Source organism: Entelurus aequoreus, linkage group LG28 (genome assembly GCF_033978785.1).
Source record: "Entelurus aequoreus isolate RoL-2023_Sb linkage group LG28, RoL_Eaeq_v1.1, whole genome shotgun sequence".
Classification (NCBI taxonomy): Eukaryota; Metazoa; Chordata; class Actinopteri; order Syngnathiformes; family Syngnathidae; genus Entelurus; species Entelurus aequoreus.
Genome location: NC_084758.1, coordinates 18,844,533 through 18,868,270, shown reverse-complemented (window position 1 = coordinate 18,868,270; position 23,738 = coordinate 18,844,533). Strand labels below are relative to the sequence as shown.

At 35.5% G+C, this 23,738-nt stretch overlaps 1 protein-coding gene across 4 annotated transcripts in view; it reads right to left on the bottom strand.

Annotated features, from left to right (window-relative positions):
- hs3st1 (heparan sulfate (glucosamine) 3-O-sulfotransferase 1) overlaps window positions 1–23,738 on the bottom strand; it is a 362,702-nt gene that overhangs the window by 268,655 nt on the left and 70,309 nt on the right. For 3 of the 4 annotated variants that reach the window (XM_062039571.1, XM_062039570.1, XM_062039572.1), the window contains exon 1: window positions 57–446. The gene's annotated coding sequence lies outside the window, so the exon portion shown is untranslated. Of the gene's footprint in view, window positions 1–56; window positions 447–23,738 lie in introns of those variants that run through there. The other variant, XM_062039569.1, reaches the window with a different exon arrangement.

The following is a 23,738-nucleotide window of genomic DNA, read 5'->3' as shown; positions in this document are numbered from 1 at the left end:
ATACAAAGTGCTGGTCAGTACAATACAATAGGATATTGGTTTCATCTACTGGTCACCTTGGTGGTCTTGGACTAACCCCCCTTAGATGGAGCAACGGCCCCACACTGGCCGGTCCTCCTGCTGGGAGGTTGACCTCTTCACCAACGATTCATCTGCCGCTGAAACTCGAGCAGGTTGTCCACTTCTGACGGTCGATTTATGAAGAAGTCTTGTCCTGCTAAATGTGTTTGAAGAAGGAGGTGACACCTCCACAGGGAAGGGTCACACGTCGTCACTTTCATGATCGTGTGGTTCTGGCGCACTCTCTCCTCTTTGTGTTTGTACGTGCTTGATGTCACGCCCGTAAACGCCCGCCCCGCGTAAAAGAAGAAGTCGAGCTAGTTACTAAGGTTGCGCGACATAGAAGACATACGTTAGAAACGATATCAATTTGGCCAATGATACAAATTCAGTGTTGGCGCTAGGAATTTTCAAAATGGGGTCCCAGGGACCCCATCAAGTCATAAAAATAAACAGTGCATTTTTGGGGTATGCATTATCCTGTTTTATCTCACACTCTATATTGTGTTTTGGAAAAAGGTTGTCATAAACGTTACTTAATTCATGAAAAAAATTATACAATAGAAAACAAAATTGTATGCATATGTACATTTATTCAGTTATAAACATTCATTCACTCTCTTCTCTCCTTCGTGGATCTAAACTTTACCACTGCTGGTAGTTTTTTTTCTACCGATGTTTTTCCGATGTGTTTACTTTGCAATTACGTAAATTAAGTCTCAAAGGAATATAACCTGCGGAGGCTCTTTCTTAAGAACAAACCACCTTTCGACGTGCGGCCCCTGAGGCCTTGGGCTCTAGAAACTGCGGCCCTCTTCATGATGTAGTTGAACAGCCCTGCCATAGGACCTAATCACTGTATGTGCATTGACACAGCATGAAATAGATGGTTAAAAATGAACAAATAAACATGGATGGCAGCTGAGGACAACAACAATTGAGTTTATTACCAATAACGCTTATCTTGATTTTACATCAATACTAAAATGATTAATTTATTCATTTAATATTACCGGTTATAATTTTTTATTTTACAGTCGTTATGTTATTTGATTACTTTCATATCCGAGAATAATGAACAACATCAAATCTTTGTGGATTATGAGATGTCATTTTGATGTGAAATTAATCAATGCACAATAATCATGATAAAAAAAAACGTGATTATTACTAAAGATGCTACGGTCAAAATCCATAATGGTTGCATCCCTATTAGGGTAATTTGTAAATAAAAACAGAATACAATGATTTGCAAACCCTTTTCAACTTATATTCAATTGAATAGACTGCAAAGACAAGATATTTAATGTTCACACTGAGAAACTTTTTTTTTTTTTGCAAATAATCATTATCTTAGAATTTAATGGCAGCAACACATTGCAAAAAAGTTGTCACAGGGGCATTTTTACCACTGTGTTACATGGCCTTTCCTTTTAACAACACTCAGTAAACGTTTGGGAATTTTTGAAGCTTTTCAGGCAGAATTCTTTCCCATTCTTGCTTGATGTACAGCTTAAGTTGTTCAACAGTCCGGGGTCTCCGTTGTGGTATTTTAGGCTTCATATTGCGCCACACATTTTCAATGGGAGACAGGTCTGGACAGGCCAGTCTAGTACCCACACTCTTTTACTACTAAGCAGTACAGCAAACATATGTTGCTCCAAAACCTGTATGTACCTTTCAGCATTAATGGTGCCTTCACAGATGTGTAAGTTACCCATGCCTTGGGCACTAATACACCCCCATACCATCACAGATGCTGGCTTTTCAACTTTGCGCCTATCACAGTCCGGATGGTTTCCTCTTTGGTCCGGAGGACACGACATCCACAGTTTCCAAAAACAATTTAAAATGTGGACTCGTCAGACCACAGAACACTTTTCCACTTTGCATCAGTCCATGTTAGATGAGCTCGGGCCCAGCGAAGCCGGCAGCATTTCTGGGTGTTGTTGATAAATGGCTTTGGCTTTGCATAGTAGAGTTTTAACTTGCACTTACAGATGTAGCGACCAACTGTAGTTACTGACAGTGGTTTTCTGAAGTGTCCCTGAGCCCATGTAGTGATATCCTTTACACACTGGTGTCGCTTTTTGACGCAGTACTGCCTGAGGGATCCAAGGTCACGGGCATCCAATGTTGGTTTTCAGCCTTGCTGCTTACGTGCAGTGATTTCTCCAGATTCTCTGAACCTTTTGATGATTTTACGGACCGTAGATGGTGAAATCCCTAAATTCACTGAAATAGCTCATTGAGAAATGTTGTTCTTAAACTGTTCGACAATTTGCTAACGCATTTGTTGACAAAGTGGTGACCCTCGCTCCATCCTTGTTTGTGAATGACTGAGCATTTCATGGAAGCTGCTTTTATACCCAATCATGGCACCCACCTGTTCCCAATTAGCCTGTTCACCTGTAGGATGTTCCAAATAAGTGTTTGATGAGCATTCCTCAACTTTCTCAGTCATCTTTGCCACTTGTGCCAGCTTTTTTTAAACATGTTGAAATCAAATTCCAAAGGAGCTAATATTAGCAAAAAATAAAGTTTTCCAGTTCGAACGTTAAATATCTTGTCTTTGCAGTCTATTCAATTGAATATAAGTTGAAAAGGATTAGCAAATCATTGTATTCTGTTTTTATTTACCACTTACACAACGTGCCAACTTCACTGGTTTAGGGTTTTGTATTATAGACGACCCTTAAGTACCTATTCACTTTGTTACGTTACCTGACAAAATGTTCCTGAGCGCGGCCGTGTTGGAATAATAAAAAATGCCGGACATTCGCTGCTAATATTTGCCTCAAAATATGTCTTGTTTCTTTTATGAAGAGGCCCTCATAATTTGCCATCCTGCTAGCTCTCACGCTTTGGACTTTAATCCCATTTAGTGTTTATGTACTTTCTTATTGGCCTTGCAATGTGTGTGTGCGTGTGTGTGTGTGTGGGAGAGTAGCCAGGGGTCTGGCAGGTCACAAAGGCGGCTTTGTGAGGGAGTTAATGAGTGTTTTGTGAATGTCCCTTGATGCTCTGCAGCTCCGCAGCACGTCGCCAGCGCATCGACGTTAAGTGTGTGTATATGCCCGGGCACGTGTGTTTACAGTGTGTGTGTGTGTGTGTGTGTACGCATCGTCTTTGGAGGCGATGATTTATAATGTTTGTAGCTCGGAGAGGATGTTATTATTTTATTTGCAATGTATACATGATGCATCCCAAAAGGATAAAATAGTGCAGCTCCCCTTTGTTCAGGTGGAAATATGAAATATATAATATTATATATATTATCAATATTATGACGACCACTCAGGAATGGTATAATAAATGTGCACTTTTACAGGATCCTTCATCATTGAAGTTGATTCTATTAAAACTCAGAAGTCGTCAACCAGTGGGACACAACCCAATAGTGGCACACAGGCTGTTTCAAAACTGGTTAAAAATAAATCATATTTAATGTTGGACTTGTGTTTTATTAAAAAAAAAATCTAAGTTACAGCAGGCTACAACATAGATGATTTGATTGACAAAGCTGTGTTGATTAAACAATATTTTAATATTCAATCATTAGTGAAATATTCATAAATCAATTAAAACTCAAATCAAATGTTTAGTCATGTAATATATAAATATATGAATAATATAATATAAATATTGTTGTTAATATTAGATGTACAACTATGTGTGTTTTTGAAGTCTATTTTGTCACGGCGCGTGCTCAATCCCGTCATCTGCATCACAGCCACGCGCCGGAAAGGCTGCAGGCGATCAGCAATCAGCGCACCTAGGACTGATAAAGGCAAGCAGTATAAAGACCAGTGGACCCGAAGATCCTGCGCCGGAACGTAGTTAACTCCTCGTAGTAAGCATCCCGACTCTGGCTTCCCTCCCGCATACTTGATCTTTCTCTGTGTCTTCCCAGTTCCCGTGTCTTATGTCCCTTGTGTTTTCTCGCAGTACTTCCCGTTTCTCCCGTGATCAAGCTGTGTGCCTCGACTTCCCTCTGGACTTTGAGCTGCCTCCCGCGATCCTCGACCCCTGCATGGACACAAACCCTTTTGACGCCTCGCTATACCCCCTGACAACCTGCCTGTCTCAAGGACACCCGAGCCTGCCTTTCCCCTTCGGGACTCTCTCGCTCAACACTCCCGGTAACACACTCATTAATTCCTACACATAGTCTCAAACCATACACCCCTTTTGGAATAGTCACACTCCATTCCCTAGTTGATATTATTAGTATTGTTTATTATATATATATATAGTACATATATACTGCATATATATATATATATATATATATAGTACATATATACTGCATATATATATATATATATATATTAATAATAAATCATTGAGCTTACTACGCCCTCTTGTGGTCTGTGCCGTCTACACTCCCTCCGTAAACATAACATTAATTTAAATGAAGTACTGTCACAAACACAATCTGGTTCAGGGAGGATAGGACATACTTTTAATAAAAATAGAGAATGTAAAAACAATAAATCCAATATTTAATTGAAAATGTTTGCATAAAAGTAGAAAACTATATAAACGACAACAGTAAAAACATAGTTTGAGTACAGTGTCTGGGGCCATTTATGCTGAAATACTTGAGTTGCTCGAAAAACATCTCAACCGTGATTCTTATTCATTCCGATTTTAAATGGATTAATTATTTGAAAAAATTTATTTAAAAAAAAAATATATATATATATATATATATATATATATATATATATATATATATATATATATATATATATATATATATATATATATATATATATATATATATATATATATATATATATATATATATATATATATATATATATATATATATATATATATATATATATGTATATACAGTATATACATACGTCATACGCGGAGCTTTTTCCTGTTTTGAAAAAGTTGTATTATGATTCAGATATATTGAAAGAATTGGCGTGAATTGAGAATCGTGTTGAAATAACAATACATTCTAAATCGAATCATCAACCCAAGAAACAATTCTGAATCGAGTCTTCTCCCTAAGAATCAATTCTGAATCTAACCACCTCTTCAAGAATTGATTTTGACTCGAATCATCACCTTAATACGTGATTCTGAAGCCAATCGTCAACCCAAGAATCAATATTGAAGCCAATCGTCAACCCAAGAATCAATTCTGAATCAAATCTGCACCCCAATAATCGATTGTGAATCAAACCATCACCTCATGAATTGATTTTGAAGCGAATCGTCACCTAAAGATGTGATTCTGAAGCCAATCGTCAACCCAAGAATCAATTTTGGATCAAATCTGCACCCTAAGAATCGATTCTGAATCAAACCATCACTTCAAGAATGATTTGGAATCGACTCATCATCTTAATATGTGATTCTGAAGCCAATTGTCAACCCAAGAATCAATTTTGAATCAAATCTGCACCCCAAAAATCGATTCTAAATCAAATAGTAACCTCAAAAATTAATTGAGAATCTAAATTCTGAAGCCAATCGTCAACCCAAGAATCAATATTGAAGCCAATCGTCAACCCAAGAATCAATTCTGAATCAAATCTGCACCCCAAGAATCGATTCTGATTCAAACCATCACCTCAGGAATTGATTTTGAGTCGAATCACCGCCTTAAGATTAGATTCTGAAGCCAATCTTCAACCTAAGAACACATTTTGAATCAAATTTGCACCCCAAGAATCGATTCTGAATCAAACCCTCACTTCATGAATTGATTTGAATCAAATAGTCACCTTAAGAAGTGATTCTGAAGCCAATCGTCACACCAAGAATCAATTCTGACTCAAATCTGCACCCCAAGAATCAATTCTGATTCAAACCATCACCTCAGGAATTGATTTTGAATTGAATCGTCACCTTAATATGTGATTCTGAAGACAATCGTCAACCCAAGAATCAATTCTGAATCAGATCTGAACCCCAAGAATCGAATCTGAATCAAACCACCACTTCAAGAATGGATTTTGAATCGACTCATCACCTTAATATGTGATTCTGAAGCCAATTGTCAACCCAAGAATAAATTCTGAATCAAATCTGCACCCCAAAAATCGATTCTGAATCGAATCGTCACCTCAAAAATTTATTGAGAATCTAAATTTCACCCCAAGAATCAATTCTGAATGAAATTATCCTCCCCAAAAATCGATTCTCAATGGAATCGGACCCCAGAAATCGGAAATTAATCAATTTTTTTTGGCTTATTGTTACGTTAGCCGTCCAATTACTTGTTACCATTACACAAAAAATTGTGATTTGTTTGATTATTGAACAAGTCAAGTTAGCCAGAGTAGAAAAAAATAACATAATATCGTAAAAATCCAGGTCCAATTTGGCTCATGGCTAAAACGTAGCCAATATTTCCTCAAGATGCTAACTAATTTTAGCATAAGTCGTCATAAAGTTGACAAAAGTGTGCAGTAAATGTTGAGAGGATTCCAAATTCTAACATCTTTCGAATGTTTGTGGTCGTGGTTGAAAAATGTATTTGCTGTTGTTTATTGGAGGGTTTCTAAACACATTACCGCCCCCAAGTGGACTGGAGTGTAGCTTGTTAAAAAACAATGCATAAAATACACAGGATAATTTCATCAAATAATTGTAAAAAAAAAAAAAAGAACTTTGGTCTGATGAGGGTGAGGTGGCCGAGAGGTTCAAAGGTCACCGGCGAATGACAGGATGCACACCCCCCCCCCCCCCCCCCCCCCCACACGCCCCAACATAAAAACAGTGACCTTTCTTGTCCCCCGTGGGTGTCGTCCCACCGCAGCCACTTAAAAGAAAGTCGACACCAAACTTCATTGCGCCGCGTGCCAAACGACTTCAGGAGGTGACGGCGGCCGCCACGCACCTGAGCGTGCATTTATGCCGACTCATCCTCACCAATTCCACGACAACGTTCAAAGATGGACACCTGAGGAGCTTGTCGTCAAGGCAACACAACGTTATCAGCCGGTCGGCACTCCATACAACTTTTCAAACGTCAGCAGTTTTACTTTGAAATGTTTTCAAACAGGAAGGAAGTGTATCTGCTCATTTCAACTTCAAATGGATGCTACTAAATTATTGTTTTTAAAATATCATAAATAATCAGTATTTTTAATTTGGCAAAATACAAAAAAATGTAATCTACTGTGGGAGGAGTACTAAAAATAAAAAATAAAAAGTAAATCATGAGTAATGGGAAATAAATGAAACATTTTGTTGAAATATTACTAAATTATATTGAAAATCTATTTTTTTATTCAACAAAATAGAAATGTCTTGCACTATTTTGTCTCATTAGTAAAAATAAAAAAGGTAATTACTTTATAAGTGAAGTAATTAATTAAACAAAAATTAAGATGTTGTGGAAATGATATCACTCAATGAATAATGATATTACTAAATGAATTACGTTTGTTTGTTATATGACTAAAAAAAACGAGGAAATTGTGAAAAATACTGAATAAAATAAAATGATCATAACAAATGTTGATGTCAAAAACGCCATAAATATTTAGTCTGGCAATTTACTGTAATATTAGTATAGTCGTAAAAATGTTAAAAGTAAATAAAATTCAATTAAAAATAAATTATTAAAACAATTATTTTCTTCAGCAAATTTGATTCAAGCAAGAAAATAAAAACCCAGGATTAATCATGATTAATCACAGTTAAAGAGTGTAATTAATCAGATTTTTTAAATATTATATATACATATATATATATATAAATATACATATATATATATATATATATATATATATATATATATATATGTATATACACACATATATATATATATATATACATACATACATACATACATACATACGTACGTATGTATGTATATATATGTATGTATATATATGTATGTATATATATGTATGTATATATATGTATATATATATATATATATATATATATATATATATATATATATATATATATATATATATATATATATATATATATGAGTGTGTGTATATATATATATATATATATATATATATATATATATATATATATATGAGTGTGTGTATATATATATATATATATATATATATATATACATATACATATATATATATGTATATATATATATATATATATATATATATATATATATATGGGCAGCACGGTGGCAAAGGGGTTAGTGCGTCTGCCTCACAATACGAAGGTCCTGAGTAGTCGTGAGTTCAATCCCGGCCTTGGGATCTTTCTGTGTGGAGTTTGCATGTTCTCCCCGTGACTGCGTGGGTTCCCTCTGGGTACTCCGGCTTCCTCCCACCTCCAAAGACATGCACCTGGGGATAGGTTGATTGGCAACACTAAATTGGCCCTAGTGTGTGAATGTGAGTGTGAATATTGTTTGTCTATCTGTGTTGGCCCTGTGATGAGGTGGCGACTTGTCCAGGGTGTACCCCGCCTCCCGCCCGATTGTAGCTGAGATAGGCTCCAGCACCCCCCGCGACCCCGAAGGTAATAAGCGGTAGAAAATGGATGGATGGATGGATATATATATATATATATATATAAATATACATACATATGCATCTGTATGTATGTAATCTCAATTTCCCCTCGGGGATTAAAATAGTATTTTCGACTCTGATATATATATATATATATATATATATATATATATATATATATATATATATATATATATATATATATATATATATATATATATATATATATATTTTTTTTTTTTTTTTTTTTTACAAATACGTATAAAAAAACGCTATTACATTTTTTTTTTAATTCACTAAAGTACAAAAGTCTTGCAATTTACTGTTCTATAAGTATATATGTAGTAATGACAAAGTAAATTATTTTGAGGAAACAATATTACAAAATGATATTAAACATATATTTTTTTTTTCCCTTACTAAAGTACAAACGTCAGTAATTTACTAAATAAAAAAGTGAATGATGTTTAATCCTAAATTTTTTTTAAAAATACTAAAGAAATGTATGTAATATAATCGACCTAAGTAGGAAGTCATCAGGAAAAATTACAACATGAATAATATCAACAAAAATGCATTTTTCTTGCCATGATGTATAATCATAACGTTTCTAAATTGATATTCTGTAAATTCAGAACACTATATTAGCAGAGATTATATGTATCAGTGATAATAATTTTTAAAAAAATACTGGTACACCTGTGTGTTCTTGATTGAGCATTATAGCGAGGACACCTTGCCGGGGCAATGAGGCCAGCTCACCCTGGCTACTAACGTGGTTTCAGTCCTTTATTCCACTGAAAATGTCTCCTCCTTAAGACTCAGGTGTCTCGGCGACACTGATTGATCGATGAACTGATTGGAAGGTGTGTCGCAACACTTAAGTGTACTTCCTGTTCAATGCCTGACTTGCCGTCGGCCGTGGTGCATTCAGGGGCAGCACAAAGAGGCTGTGTTTTAGGGCATCCACCGCCTTGCTTTCTTAGCTGGAGAACATAAGTGTTGACCCCGGGACGGAACTCACTCACTCTCTCTCTCGCTCGCCCTCTCTCTCTCTCTCTCTCTCTCCCCCCTGCTGTGAGTGACAGGCGGGGCTTGAAACGTGGACACGGGACCCGGTCGCCCCCAGTGGGAGTTGAGGGGGCACGGCTGCAGTCTGGGTGGGCCCAATCACGGCAGCCCATCTTTCCGCTGGGCGCAAACATCGCGCCGCGGGGAAACGGAGGATTACGTTACTGTGAACGCACCTTCCTCCCCCTGAAAAGGTTGAAATGGTCCCCGAAATCCGATTGAATTTCTCTGCTCTTTAGGTTTGTAAAAGAAGAACATTACATAAACACAGACTAACCCAAAGCAACATGGCTGCCAATTCATAAAGACAGCACCGACTTATCTGGACACATCAGGAATGTCCCAGGAAATGGAAATAAAGTGAAATTATTCCCTGCGACGTGTCCTGTCAAAGTTAACTAGTGCGCCATGTTTTTGTAACCCCATTTCGCCTCTTTGCTATTGTGTCTCGTTTTTAGGGGCGGGGATCCAAAAAAGAAACCTGCAAAAAGGTGCTTCTGGGTCACGAGCAGCAGTTTTGTCAGAATTGGGAAGATATAGTCGCCTGATTCAGGAGTTTGTAACCTTTTTAACCTCGGGGCCCAACTTTCCCACTACAGACGGGCCCGGAGCCCACTTAAATGTTAACACTGAGTGAAAGTTTAAATCACAGAGATTGTTATCAAGTCTTAGGTCAGGCTGATTAAAAAAACATTATGTATCAATTATACTGCAAAAAAAAGGGACTTATAAAATGCTGAAAAGTATATGTACATATTGTTACGCAATTGAAACTAAATTATTAACTTTGTTTTTTCTTTATTTTTTATAATTAACAAATAATAATACATATGCTAATTAAATACGCTTTTTTCCTAAATTATTAACAAAAAATAATCCATCCATCCATTTTCTACCGCTTGTCCCTTTTTGGGGTCGCGGGGGGCGCTGGAGCCTATCTCAGCTGCATTCAGGCGGAAGGCGGGGTACACCCTGGACAAGTCGCCACTTCATCACAGGGCCTAATACATATGCTAATTAAAAAAAACGTTGTTTTTTTTTTATAATTAACAAATAATAATACATATGCTAATTAAATAAACGTTTTTTTGGTGTTTTTTTAATATTGATTATTAACAAATAATAATACATATGCTAATTAAATAAACTTTCATTTAAATGAAAATACAGCTTCGCCACTTTAGTTATCATTTTTGCGCTTAAGACAGTTCTCTATGACTTAAGCTACAGACTTTTCCTGTTTGGTCGGTCATTATTATTAAGGCTTTTTTTCTAAATGATTAACAAATAATAATACATATGCTAATTAAATAAATGTTTTTTTGTGTTTTTTCTAAATTATTAACAAATAATAATGCATATGCTAATTAAGTAAACTTTCAATTAAATGAAAATAAAGCTTCACAACTTTAGTTATTAGTTTTGCGCTAAAGACAGTTCTCTATGACTTAAGCTACAGACTTCTTCTGTTTGGTCGGTCATTATTATCAAGGCTTAGGTCAGGCTGATTACAAAACATTATGAACCAATTATACTGCAAAAAGAAGGGACTTGTAAAATGCTGAAAAGTATATTTACATATCGTTAGGCAATTGTAAATAAATGATTAACTTTCCTTTTTTTTCTAAATTAACAAATAATAATACATATCCTAATTAAATAAAGGTTTTTGGGTTTTTTTCTAAATTATTAACCAATAATACATATGCTAATTAAGTAAACTTTCAATTAAATGAAAATAAAGCTTCACAACTTTAGTTATTAGTTTTGCGCTAAAGACAGTTCTCTATGACTTAAGCTACAGACTTCTTCTGTTTGGTAGGTCATTATTATCAAGGCTTAGGTCAGGCTGATTACAAAACATTATGAATCAATAATACTGCAAAAAGAACAGACTTATAAAAACGCTGAAAAATATATTTACATACCGTTACGCAATTGTAACTAAATTATTAACTTATTTTTTTTCTTTTTCTAAATTATTAACAAATAATAATACATATGCTAATTGAACATTTTATAGTTTTTTTTCTAAATTATTAAGAAATAATAATACATATGCTAATTAAATAAACTTTCCATTAAATGAAAATACAGCTTCACCACTTTAGTTATCATTTTTGCGCTTAGGAAACCTTTCTATGACTTAAGCTATGGACTTCTTCTGTTTGGTCGGTCATTATTATCAAGGCTTAGGTCAGGCTGATTACAAAACATTATGAATCAATAATACTGCAAAAAGAACAGACTTATAAAAACGCTGAAAAATATATTTACATACCGTTACGCAATTGTAACTAAATTATTAACTTATTTTTTTTCTTTTTCTAAATTATTAACAAATAATAATACATATGCTAATTGAACATTTTATAGTTTTTTTTCTAAATTATGAACAAATAATGATACATATGCTAATTAAATAAACTTTCATTTAAATGAAAATACAGCTTCACCACTTTAGTTATCATTTTTGCGCTTAAGACAGTTCTCTATGACTTAAGCTACAGACTTCTTCTGTTTGGTCGGTCATTATTATCAAGGCTTAGGTCAGGCTGATTACAAAACATTATGAATCAATAATACTGCAAAAAGAACGGACTTATAAAAACGCTGAAAAGTATATTTACATACCGTTACACAATTGTAAGTAAATTATTAACTTATTTTTTTTCTTTTTTCTAAATTATCAACAAATAGTGCATATGCTAATTATATAAACACTTTATTTATTTTTTCTAAATTAATAACAAATAATAATACATATGCTTTCCATTAAATGAAAATACAGCTTCACCACTTTAGTTATCATTTTTGTGCTTAAGAAACCTCTCTATGACTTAAAGGCCTACTGAAATGATTTTTTTTTTTTTTTAAACGGGAATAGCAGATCCATGTGTCATACTTGATCATTTTGCGATATTGCCATATTTTTGCTGAAAGGATTTAGTATAGAACAACGTCGATAAAGTTCGCAACTTTTGGTCTCTGATAAAAAAAAACCTTGCCCCTACCGGAAGTAGCGTGACGTTGTCAGTTGTTCACTCCCTCATATTTTCCTATTGTTTTCAACGCAGCTAGAGCTATTCGGACCATTACCCCATTAATTTGAGCGAGGATGAAAGATTTGTGGACGAGGAACGTTAGAGTGACGGACTAGAATGCAGTGAAATACATATTTTTTTTCGCTCTAACCGTAACTTAGGTACAAGCTGGCTCATTGGATACCACACTCTCTCCTTTTTCTATTGTGGATCACGGATTTGTATTTTAAACCACCTCGGATACTATATCCTCTTGAAAATGAGAGTCGAGATCGCGAAATGGACATTAAGTGCCTTTTATCTCCACGACAATACATCGGCGAAACGCTTTAGCTACGAGCTAACGTGATAGCATCGTGCTTTAACTGCATATAGAAACAAAAAAAATAAACCCCTGACTGGAAGGATAGATAGAAAATCAACAATACTATTAAACCGTGGACATGTAAATACACGGTTAATGCTTTCCAGGCTGGCGAAGGTTAACAATGCTGTGCTAACAACGCCATTGAAGCCTACTTAGCAACCGGACCGCACAGAGCTATGCTAAAAACATTAGCTCTCCACCTACGCCAGCCAGCCTTCATCTGCTCATCAACACCCGTGCTCACCTGCGTTCCAGCGATCGGCGGAAGGACGAAGGACTTCACCCGATGCGTTTGGCGGCCCGGAGACGTAGGAAGTCAAGGTGAGGTCGGCGGCTAGCGCGTCTGCTCTCCAACAAAGTCCTCCTGGTTGTGTTGCTGTAGTCCGCTGCTAATACACCGATCCCACCTACAACTGTCTTCTTTGCAGCCTTCATTGTTCATTAAACAAATTGCAAAAGATGTCCAGAATACTGTGGAATTATGAAATGAAAACAGAGCTTTTTGTATAGGATTCTACGGGGAACCATAACTTCCGTTTAACTGACTACGTCACGCGCATACGTCATCATACCGCGACGTTTCAGACGGATATTTCCCGGGAAATTTTAAATGTCACTTTATAAGTTAACCCGGCCGTATTGGCATGTTAAGATTTCATCATTGATATATAAACTATCAGACTGCGTGGTCGGTAGTAGTGGGTTTCAGTAGGCCTTTAAGCTACTTGTCTGATGTTGCCATTACTACCACAAGTGGTGGAACAGTGTATTACACGCAAACGCCATGCAAGATTGAACACAAAACGTCATTTCCGGGTCCATTAGCACGGATGACAGCAGCAGTTTTATTTAAAATTAGGACCAAATTTTAGCTTGAAAACAAAACATCCCGCTGGTTTTAACTCTAATGACAAATGACGAAGACAAAATAGGTTAATTTTTACACTTAAGTAAGAAATGTTAGTCACCCATTTCTTTTAACACGTTTGGGACAATCTAGAGTGTTAAAAAAAAAGCCAAAATTCTGCAAAGCACACCTGCTGCACGTTAAGTTGCACCTCTTAGTCAAGATTGAATGTTTTGTTGTTTATTGTCTTATTTTGACAGTGTTTCTTTTTACTGTCATGACCCGTCTTCCAGGTCAGGACATGTTTTGTCTCTCTTATAGTTTAGTGTCTATTTATGTTGTCAGCGCTTCTGCCCTTCTGTGTTTACGTCCCGTTGTCAGGAGCGCTGAGCTTACACATTAGACTCTGGTTTATTGATGAGTGTACCCACCTGCTGCCAACACTAATCATGCCCCCTTATATAGTCCTTACGCCACTGTTCCGGTAGGCTTTATTGCACGTTGCTTGTCCACTACTGGCGACATTTTGTGTTTGTCTACCCTGCTGTGCTGAGACTCGCCTTTTGTGCCGAGAGAGGGACGCTGTTTGTATTTTTAGCCTACGTGTCTTACCTGTTGTCCTCCACCTCTCAGAATCACAAACACTTCACGATGTCTAACCGCAACGTTCACTCCTGCATGGCAATTTTGTGTCGTAACATTGACAGTGTTTTTTTTCTACGCTTGTGTGACAATTAAGGGTGTTGAAAAAGTCTAATTCACGAAGCACATCTGCAACATCACACGAGGCCGTCATCACTTAAGTAAGAGTGAGAGTTTTAAAGTTTCTACGTCGTGGTTAACTTCTTTGTATGACACTTGAGAGTGTTAAAAAGCACATCTGCAACACAACTCACTTGGCTTCTTTTTCTAGATTGTTGTGGTTTTTACATCTTAATGCTAACCACGGTTAACTTCTTTTTACACTTGTATGACACTTAAAAATGTTAAAAAGCACATCTGCAACACGCCCTAACTCCACATTAGGCAATTTTTTTCTAGATTGTTGTTTTTACATCTTAATGCTAACCGCGGTTAACTTCTTTTTACACTTGTATGACACTTGAAAGTGTTAAAAAGCACACCTGCAACATGCCTAACCTGCACATTAGGCTATTTTTTCTAGATTGTTTTGTTGTTTTTACATCTTAATGCTAACCGCGGTTAACTTCTTTTTACACTAGTATGACACTTAAGAGGGTTAAAAAGCACATCTGCAACACGCCTCACTAGGCTTCTTTTTTTTAGATTGTTCTTGTTTTTACATCTTAATGCTCACAGTGGTTAACTTTTTTTTTACTATTGTATGACACTTAAGAGTGTTAAAAAGCACATCTGCAACACGCCTTACCTGCACATTAGGCTTCTTTTTCTAGATTGTTTTATTGTTTTTACATCTTAATGCTAACCGCAATTAACTTATTTTTACACTCGTATGACACTTAAGAGTGTTAAAAAGCACATCTGCAACACGCCTCACTTGGCTTCTTTTTCTAGATTGTTGTTGTTTTTACATCTTAATGCTAACCACGGTTAACTTCTTTTTACACTTGTATGACACTTAAAAATGTTAAAAAGCACATCTGCAACACGCCTGACATGCACATTAGGCTATTTTTTCTAGATTGTTTTGTTGTTTTTACATCTTAATGCTAACCGCGGTTAACTTCTTTTTACACTTGTATGACACTTGAAAGTGTTAAAAAGCACACCTGCAACACGCCTAACCTGCACATTAGGCTATTTTTTCTAGATTGTTTTGTTGTTTTTACATCTTAATGCTAACCGCGGTTAACTTATTTTTACACTAGTATGACACTTAAGAGGGTTAAAAAGCACATCTGCAACACGCCTCACTAGGCTTCTTTTTTTTAGATTGTTCTTGTTTTTACATCTTAATGCTCACAGTGGTTAACTTTTTTTTTACTATTGTATGACACTTAAGAGTGTTAAAAAGCACATCTGCAACACGCCTCACTTGGTTTCTTTTTCTAGATTGTTGTTGTTTTTACATCTTAATGCTAACCACGGTTAACTTCTTTTTACACTTGTATGACACTTAAAAATGTTAAAAAGCACATCTGCAACACGCCTGACATGCACATTAGGCTATTTTTTCTAGATTGTTTTGTTGTTTTTACATCTTAATGCTAACCGTGGTTAACTTCTTTTTACACTTGTATGACTTAAGAGTGTTAAAAAGCACATCTGCAACACACCTCACTAGGCTTCTTATTCTGGATTGTTGTTGTTTTTACATCTTTTTAATGCTAAACGTGGTTAACTTATTTTTACACTTGTAAGACACTCAAGAGTGTTAAAAAGCACATCTGCAACACGCCTCACTAGGCTTCTTTTTTTAGATTGTTTTGTTGTTTTTACATCTTAATGCTAAACGCAGTTAACTTCTTTTTACACTTGTATGACACTTAAGAGTGTTAAAAAGCACATCTGCAACACGCCTTAACTCCACACTAGGCTATTTTTTCAAGATTGTTTTATTGTTTTTACATCTTAATGCTAACCACGGTTAACTTCTTTTTACACTTGTAAGACACTTAAGAGTGTTAAAAAGCACATCTGCAACACACCTCACTAGGCTTCTTTTTCTGGATTGTTGTTGTTTTTACATCTTTTTAATGCTAAACGTGGTTAATTTATTTTTACACTTGTATGACACTTAAGAGTGTTAAAAAGCACATCTGCAACACGCATCACTAGGCTTCTTTTTCTAGATTGTTTTGTTGTTTTTACAGCTTAATGCTGACCGCAATTAACTTCTTTTTACACTTATATGACACTAAAGAGTGAAAAAGCACATCTGCAACACAGCTTCTTTTTTAGATTGTTGTTGTTTTTATATCTTAATGCTAACTGTGGTTAACTTCTTTTTACACTTGTATGACACTTAAAAATGTTAAAAAGCACATCTGCAACACGCCTTAATTCCACATAAGGCAATTTTTTTCCAGATTGTTGTTTTTACATCTTAATGCTAACCGCGGTTAACTTCTTTTTACACTTGTATGACACTTAAGAGTGTTAAAAAGCACATCTGCAACACACCTCCCTAGGCTTCTTTTTCTGGATTGTTGTTGTTTTTACATCTTTTTAATGCTAAACGTGGTTAATTTATTTTTACACTTGTATGACACTTAAGAGTGTTAAAAAGCACATCTGCAACACGCATCACTAGGCTTCTTTTTCTAGATTGTTTTGTTTTTACATCTTAATGCTAACCGTGGTTAACTTCTTTTTACACTTGTATGACACTTAAGGCTTCTTTGTCTGGATTGTTGTTGTTTTTACATCTTTTTAATGCTGTACGCCTTACCTGCACATTAGGCTACTTTTTTCTAGATTGTTTTGTTGTTTTTACATCTTAAAACCTCTAAAGGCTTAGTGGCCACATGCGTGGACAGCGCCTTTTAGCTCTTATTTCCAAAATTGTGTACACTGCTGAATTGGGGTCTTATGGCCGCTTATGTGGACACTTATACTGCCATCTGGTGGTGTCAGAAGAGTATAACATACAATGGAATTTGGGGGGAAAAAGTGTAAAAATAAGAATTAGCATGTCACTAAACATTAAGTACACATTTGTTACTTATGGACTAAGTACATCATATCAAAAAATGATTCTGAGTTTTTATTCTAATTAGGGTCCAATAAGCCCAAATAGCAAAGAAAAATAAAAAAAGCATGTAAACAAACAGCTTGGGCCTTAAGAGGTTAATGCTAACCGCGGTTAACTTCTTTTTACACTTGTATGACACTTAAGAGTGTTAAAAAGCACATCTGCAACACACCTCATTAGGCTTCTTTTTTTAGATTGTTGTTGTTTTTACATCTTAATGCTCACAGTGGTTAACTTCTTTTTACACTTGTATGACACTTAAGAGTGTTAAAAAGCACATCTGCAACACGCCTTAACTCCACATTAGGCAATTTTTTTCCAGATTGTTGTTTTTATATCATAATGCTAACCGCGGTTAACTTCTTTTTACACTACAACCCTAAACTAACACCCTCCCCGGATTGCTAATAATCAAATGTAAACAATCAAATGCAGATACTTTTTCTTATGCCTTCTGATCTCTCTCTCTCTCTCTCTGTCTGTCTGTCTGTCTGTCTGTCTGTCTGTCTGTCTGTCTGTCTGTCTGTCTGTCTGTCTGTCTGTCTGTCTGTCTGTCTGTCTGTCTGTCTGTCTGTCTGTCTGTCTCTCTGTCTGTCTGTCTGTCTGTCTGTCTGTCTGTCTGTCTGTCTGTCTGTCTGTCTGTCTGTCCACTACTTGCTGTCCATATCCTACCCCCGACCCCTGATTGTAAATAATGTAAATAATTCAATGTGATTATCTTGTGTGATGACTGTATTATGATGATAGTATATATGATAGTATATATCTGTATAATGAATCAATTTAAGTGGACCCCGACTTAAACAAGTTGAAAAACTTATTGGGGTGTTACCATTTAGTGGTCAATTGTACGGAATATGTACTTCACTGTGCAACCTACTAATAAAAGTCTCAATCAATCAATCAATTCTTTTTACACTTGTATGACATTCAAGAGTGTTAAAAAGCACATCTGCAACACACCTCACTAGGCTTCTTTGTCTGGATTGTTGTTGTTTTTACATCTTTTTAATGCTAAACATGGTTAACTTCTTTTTACACTTGTATGACACTTAAGTGTTAAAAAGCACATCTGCAACTTGCCTCACTCGGCTTCTTTTTGTAGATTGTTTTGTTGTTTTTACATCTTAATGCTAACCGTGGTTAACTTCTTTTTACACTTGTATGACACCTAAGAGTGTTAAAAAGCACATCTGCAATACACCTTACCTCCTCCACATTAGGCTTTTTTTTTTCTAGAATGTTTTTACATCTTAATGCTAACTGTGGTTAACTTCTTTTTACACTTGTATGACACTTAAAAATGTTAAAAAGCACATCTGCAACACGCCTTAACTCCACACTTGGCAATTTTTTTCCAGATTGTTGTTTTTACAGCTTAATGCTAACCGCGGTTAACTTCTTTTTACACTTGTATGACACTTAAGAGTGTTAAGAAGCACATCTGCAACACGCCTTACTAGGCTTCTTTTTCTGGATTGTTTTGTTGTTTTTACATCTTAATGCTTACTGTGGTTAACTTCTTTTTACACTTGTATGACACTTAAGAGTGTTAAAAAGCACATCTGCAACACGCCTTACCTCCTCCACATTAGGCTATTTTTTTTCTAGAATGTTGATGTATTTACATCTTAATGCTAACCGCGGTTAACTTCTTTTTACAATTGTATGACACTTAAATGTGTTAAAAAGCACACCTGCTTACTTCCACATTAGGATATTTTTTGTAGATTGTTATTTTTACATCTTAATACTAACCGCAGTTAACTTCTTTTTACGCTTGCATGACACTTAACTTCTCCGTAGCGCCAATAAAAGACTTTGCGATGGTTACATGTTCTATTATTTCCTCCGGTAAAAAACATCTCATCCAAAGAAACCAGAGGCTAACTAGCATCCCGTAACAAAGTGTGTTCCATCTTTGAGGTTCCCGCGTAATTGACGGCTTAAATTACCGAGAGGCTTAAGGAAAACAGGTTTAATGACGGGGGGGAAAAAGGCGGTTTTCGGACGGCAGCGTAAACAACATGTTGCTGTGGAACGTGGGAGGAAGGAGAGAGAGAGAGAAAGCCGTGCCCTGCATCTCACTGCCCAGCGGTGTGGTGCATGTGCACACAAACAAGGCCAACTAAAGCAAAGTACTTCGGCCGCGTTTACACAAGCGGGCCTCTTACAGTCGGACCTCCACTGAAGGTGCAAGTCACATGACATCAGTGCAAGTCACATGACATCAGGCAGGCGGAGACAGAGCGGAGATGTAGAGCACCTGGGTGACCAGAGTTACGGTCGTGTTTTACAATTAATACACTTAATATTCCAACAGTCGCCCCCTGGGATATGTTGTGGTCGTTCGCTTCGGTTACTCCGCCAAGAGTTCTTGTTACTGTACCTTAAAAGATGTTTGCTAATTGGCAACATGGAAGCCCCTTAACACACGTCGCCATGGTAACAACAAAATTATTTTTCTCTAGAAATACTGGAAGCACCAGATGATCCTAAAGTGCGGTTACCATGGTAACTAACAACACAATGTTTTTTCTCGTAGAAATACTGGAACCACCGGACGATCCTAAAGCGTGGTTACTATGGCAACGCCAAATCCAGATTGAGAAAATTCCACTTGCGGGGCACAAATGATTGTGCCCCACAGGTTCTGCCTAGCAACAACCGGAAGCCCATATTCCAATATTCCATATTGGACCACAAATACAAAAAAGTAATCTGTCTGGAGCCGTAAAAAATTTAAAGACTTGTATAAGTGTTATAATGTGTCATGTCTGTGATTATGTTTTGTTTTAGTCATGTTCGGATTTGGTTTTGGACTTTTATTTGTCACCATAGCAACCATTAGTTTCACCTGGTTCACATTGTCATGTCACGCACCTGTTCACGGTTAGAGTCACGCACCTGTTTTCACTGATCATGTCACTATATAAGCTTTTCTGTTTCTGTTGTTCGTCCTGGCGACACCACACACACACACTCCTGCCACTCTGTTCACCCTCATGATCCATGCTGCTCTTTTTTATGCCCCTCTTCTCATGTCAAGTAAGTTTTGTTTTTGTTCATAGTTTTTTGCCTTTGTGCTATAGTGTTTTATTTTCATAGCCACGTTTTGTACTTCCGCCTTTGTGCGCGCTTTTTGTTAATCCCCTTTTGAGTTAAAATATTAAACATGTCCTCACCTGCACGCCACGTATGGTCCAATTCATTTGCACCACTGGAGAACCAACCACGCCACAGACCGAGTCATGACATAATGAAGGCAACAAGTAGCTAATTAGCTAAATTAGCCTACTATCAAAATGACTATGTGTCGCAGACTGACGCAAATCTTCGTTGACAGAAATGTTGAAATTTAATATTTATTCCACAAATGTTTACAACATTGGAAAACATTAGTAAAACGTTTATTGTAGCGTCCCGTAAGAGTTAGTGCTGCAAGGGGTTCTGGGAAATTGTTCTGTTGTGTTTATGTTGTGTTACGGTGCGGATGTTCTCCCGAAATGTGTTTGTCATTGTTGTTTGGTGTGGGTTCACAGTGTGGCGCATATTTTTAACAGTGTTAAAGTTGTTTATACGGGCACCCTCAGTGTGACCTGTATGGCTGTTGACCAAGTATGCTTGGCATTCACTTGTGTGTGTGAAAAGCCGTAGACATTATGTGACTAGGCTGGCACGCAAAGGCAGTGCCTTTAAGGTTTATTGGCGCTCTGTACTTTTCCCTACGTCTGTGTACACAGCGGCATTTTAAAACGTCATAAATTGTACTTTTTTTAAACGGATACCGATAATTTTGAAACTGATACCGATCATTTCCGATATTACAATTTAAAGCATTTATCGGCCAATAATTTAGGCAGTCCGATACTATCGGACATCTCTACCTTCTGTAAACAATCACGAATTCTTGTGCTTTAGAAAATTGTGCTTGAAAATATGCATGTATCGTTAATTTTACTGATAGTGATACCGATACCAGTATCCCTATTCCTTATTGATACTCTTATCGGTACTACACGTATTTGGTGTAAATAAAGATGTGAAAAATTTTAAAAATTTTATTAGCATCTAGGTTTCTCTTTAGCACAGTATTGCTGTAATATTGGCACAAATATTAGGTCTCTATTGGCTATGCTGATGTTAAATGGCAGACAGCATCAAGAAATTATCTTATACTGTGCTAGAGACAAGACGCTACTACCAAGAATGAGTCCTCGGTATACGTTCCTACTCTAGAGTATGTTGCCATGGTATCGTGAAATCCGAATTTACAAATTCCATTGTCTGAATTCTGCCTAGCAACTGGGGTTACTGCATCTGCTAGTTAGCAACAATTTTGTATCACTTTTGTAAGGAATCACTATTTCTTGTGTGTGCTTTCGTACATTCGCTTGAGGGTTATTTGTAGTTTCAAGTTGTTGGTAGTTTTCTTGTATCAAAACTGAAGCCTCTTGAGCCCAGAGTAGTTGTTGTGAAATTTACCGTGAATTTACAAATTCCATGAAGGAGTCTGGGGCACACATGATTGTGCCCAAATAATTCTGCCGAGCAACTGCCCATGCAAGCAGTTCTCCGTTCATCTGCTAGCTAACTCAAATATTGTATTACTTTTGTAAAGAACCACTATTTTTTTTTTAAAAACACTTTTCTTGGTACTTAGCCAACTTACTGGTTGCTGCCTCGCTGTATTTGTTGTGTTAAAAAGTAGTAGTTTGCCATGCTAACGACAAAAGTTAATTTCGACTAAACCTTTGGACGCAAATGAATTCTTCCCAGCAACAAGTGCCCACACAAATAATAATAATAATATTTGGATTCACAAATAGTAATAATAATAATAATATACAAATAATAATAGTAATATTTGGACGCACAAATAATACACACAATAACATTAGCAAAAAGTGTCCGCACAATAAATAAAAATAATACTTGGACGCACAAATAATAATATTTGGACGCACAAATAATAAAAATAATATTAGCAACAAGTCTCCGCACAAATAATATCTGGACGCACAATAATAGTAATAATAATAATATTAACAACAAGTGTCCACACAAATAATAATAGTAATAATACTTGGATGCACAAATAATAATAATAATAATATCAACAACAAGTGGACGCACAAACAATAATAATATTTGGACTCACAAGTAATAATAATATTTGGACGCACAAATAATAATAATAGTATTTGGACGCAAAAATAATAATAATAGTAATATTTGCAACAAGTGGCCAAACAAATAATAATAATAATATTTGGATGCAGAAATAATAATAACAATAATAATAATAATAATAATAATATTTGGCTGCACGAATAATAATAATATTAGTAACAAGTGGCCGCACAAATAACATTTGAATGCACAAATAATAATAATAATATTTGGGTGCACAAATAGTATTTGGACGCACAAATAATTATAATAATTATAATATTTACAACAAATGGCCGAACAAATAATAATAATAACATTTGGATGCAGAAATAATAATAATAATATTTTGATGCACAAATAATAATAATAATATTAGCAAAAAGTGGCAGCACAAATAATAAAAACATTTGGATGACCAAATTATAATAATAATAATATTTGGATGCACAAATAATAATAATATTTGGACGCACAAATAATAATATTTGGATGCACAAATAATAATAATAATAATAATAATATTTGGATGCACAAATAATAATAATAATAATAATAATAATAACAATAATATTTGGATGCACGAATAATAATAATATTAGTAACAAGTGGCCGCACAAATAATAACATTTGAATGCACAAATAATAATAATAATATTTGGATGCACAAATAGTATTTGGACGCACAAATAATAATAATTATTATAATATTTGCAACAAATGGCCGAACAAATAATAATATTTGGATGCAGAAATAATAATAATAATATTTTAATGCACAAATAATAATAATAATATTAGCAACAAGTGGCAGCACAAATAATAAAAACATTTGGATGACCAAATTATAATAATAATAATATTTGGATGCACAAATAATAATAATATTTGGATGCACAAATAATAATAATAATATTTGGACGCACAAATAATAATATTTGGATGCACAAATAATAATATTTGGATGCACAAATAATAATAATAATAATAATAATAATATTTGGATGCACAAATAATAATAATAATA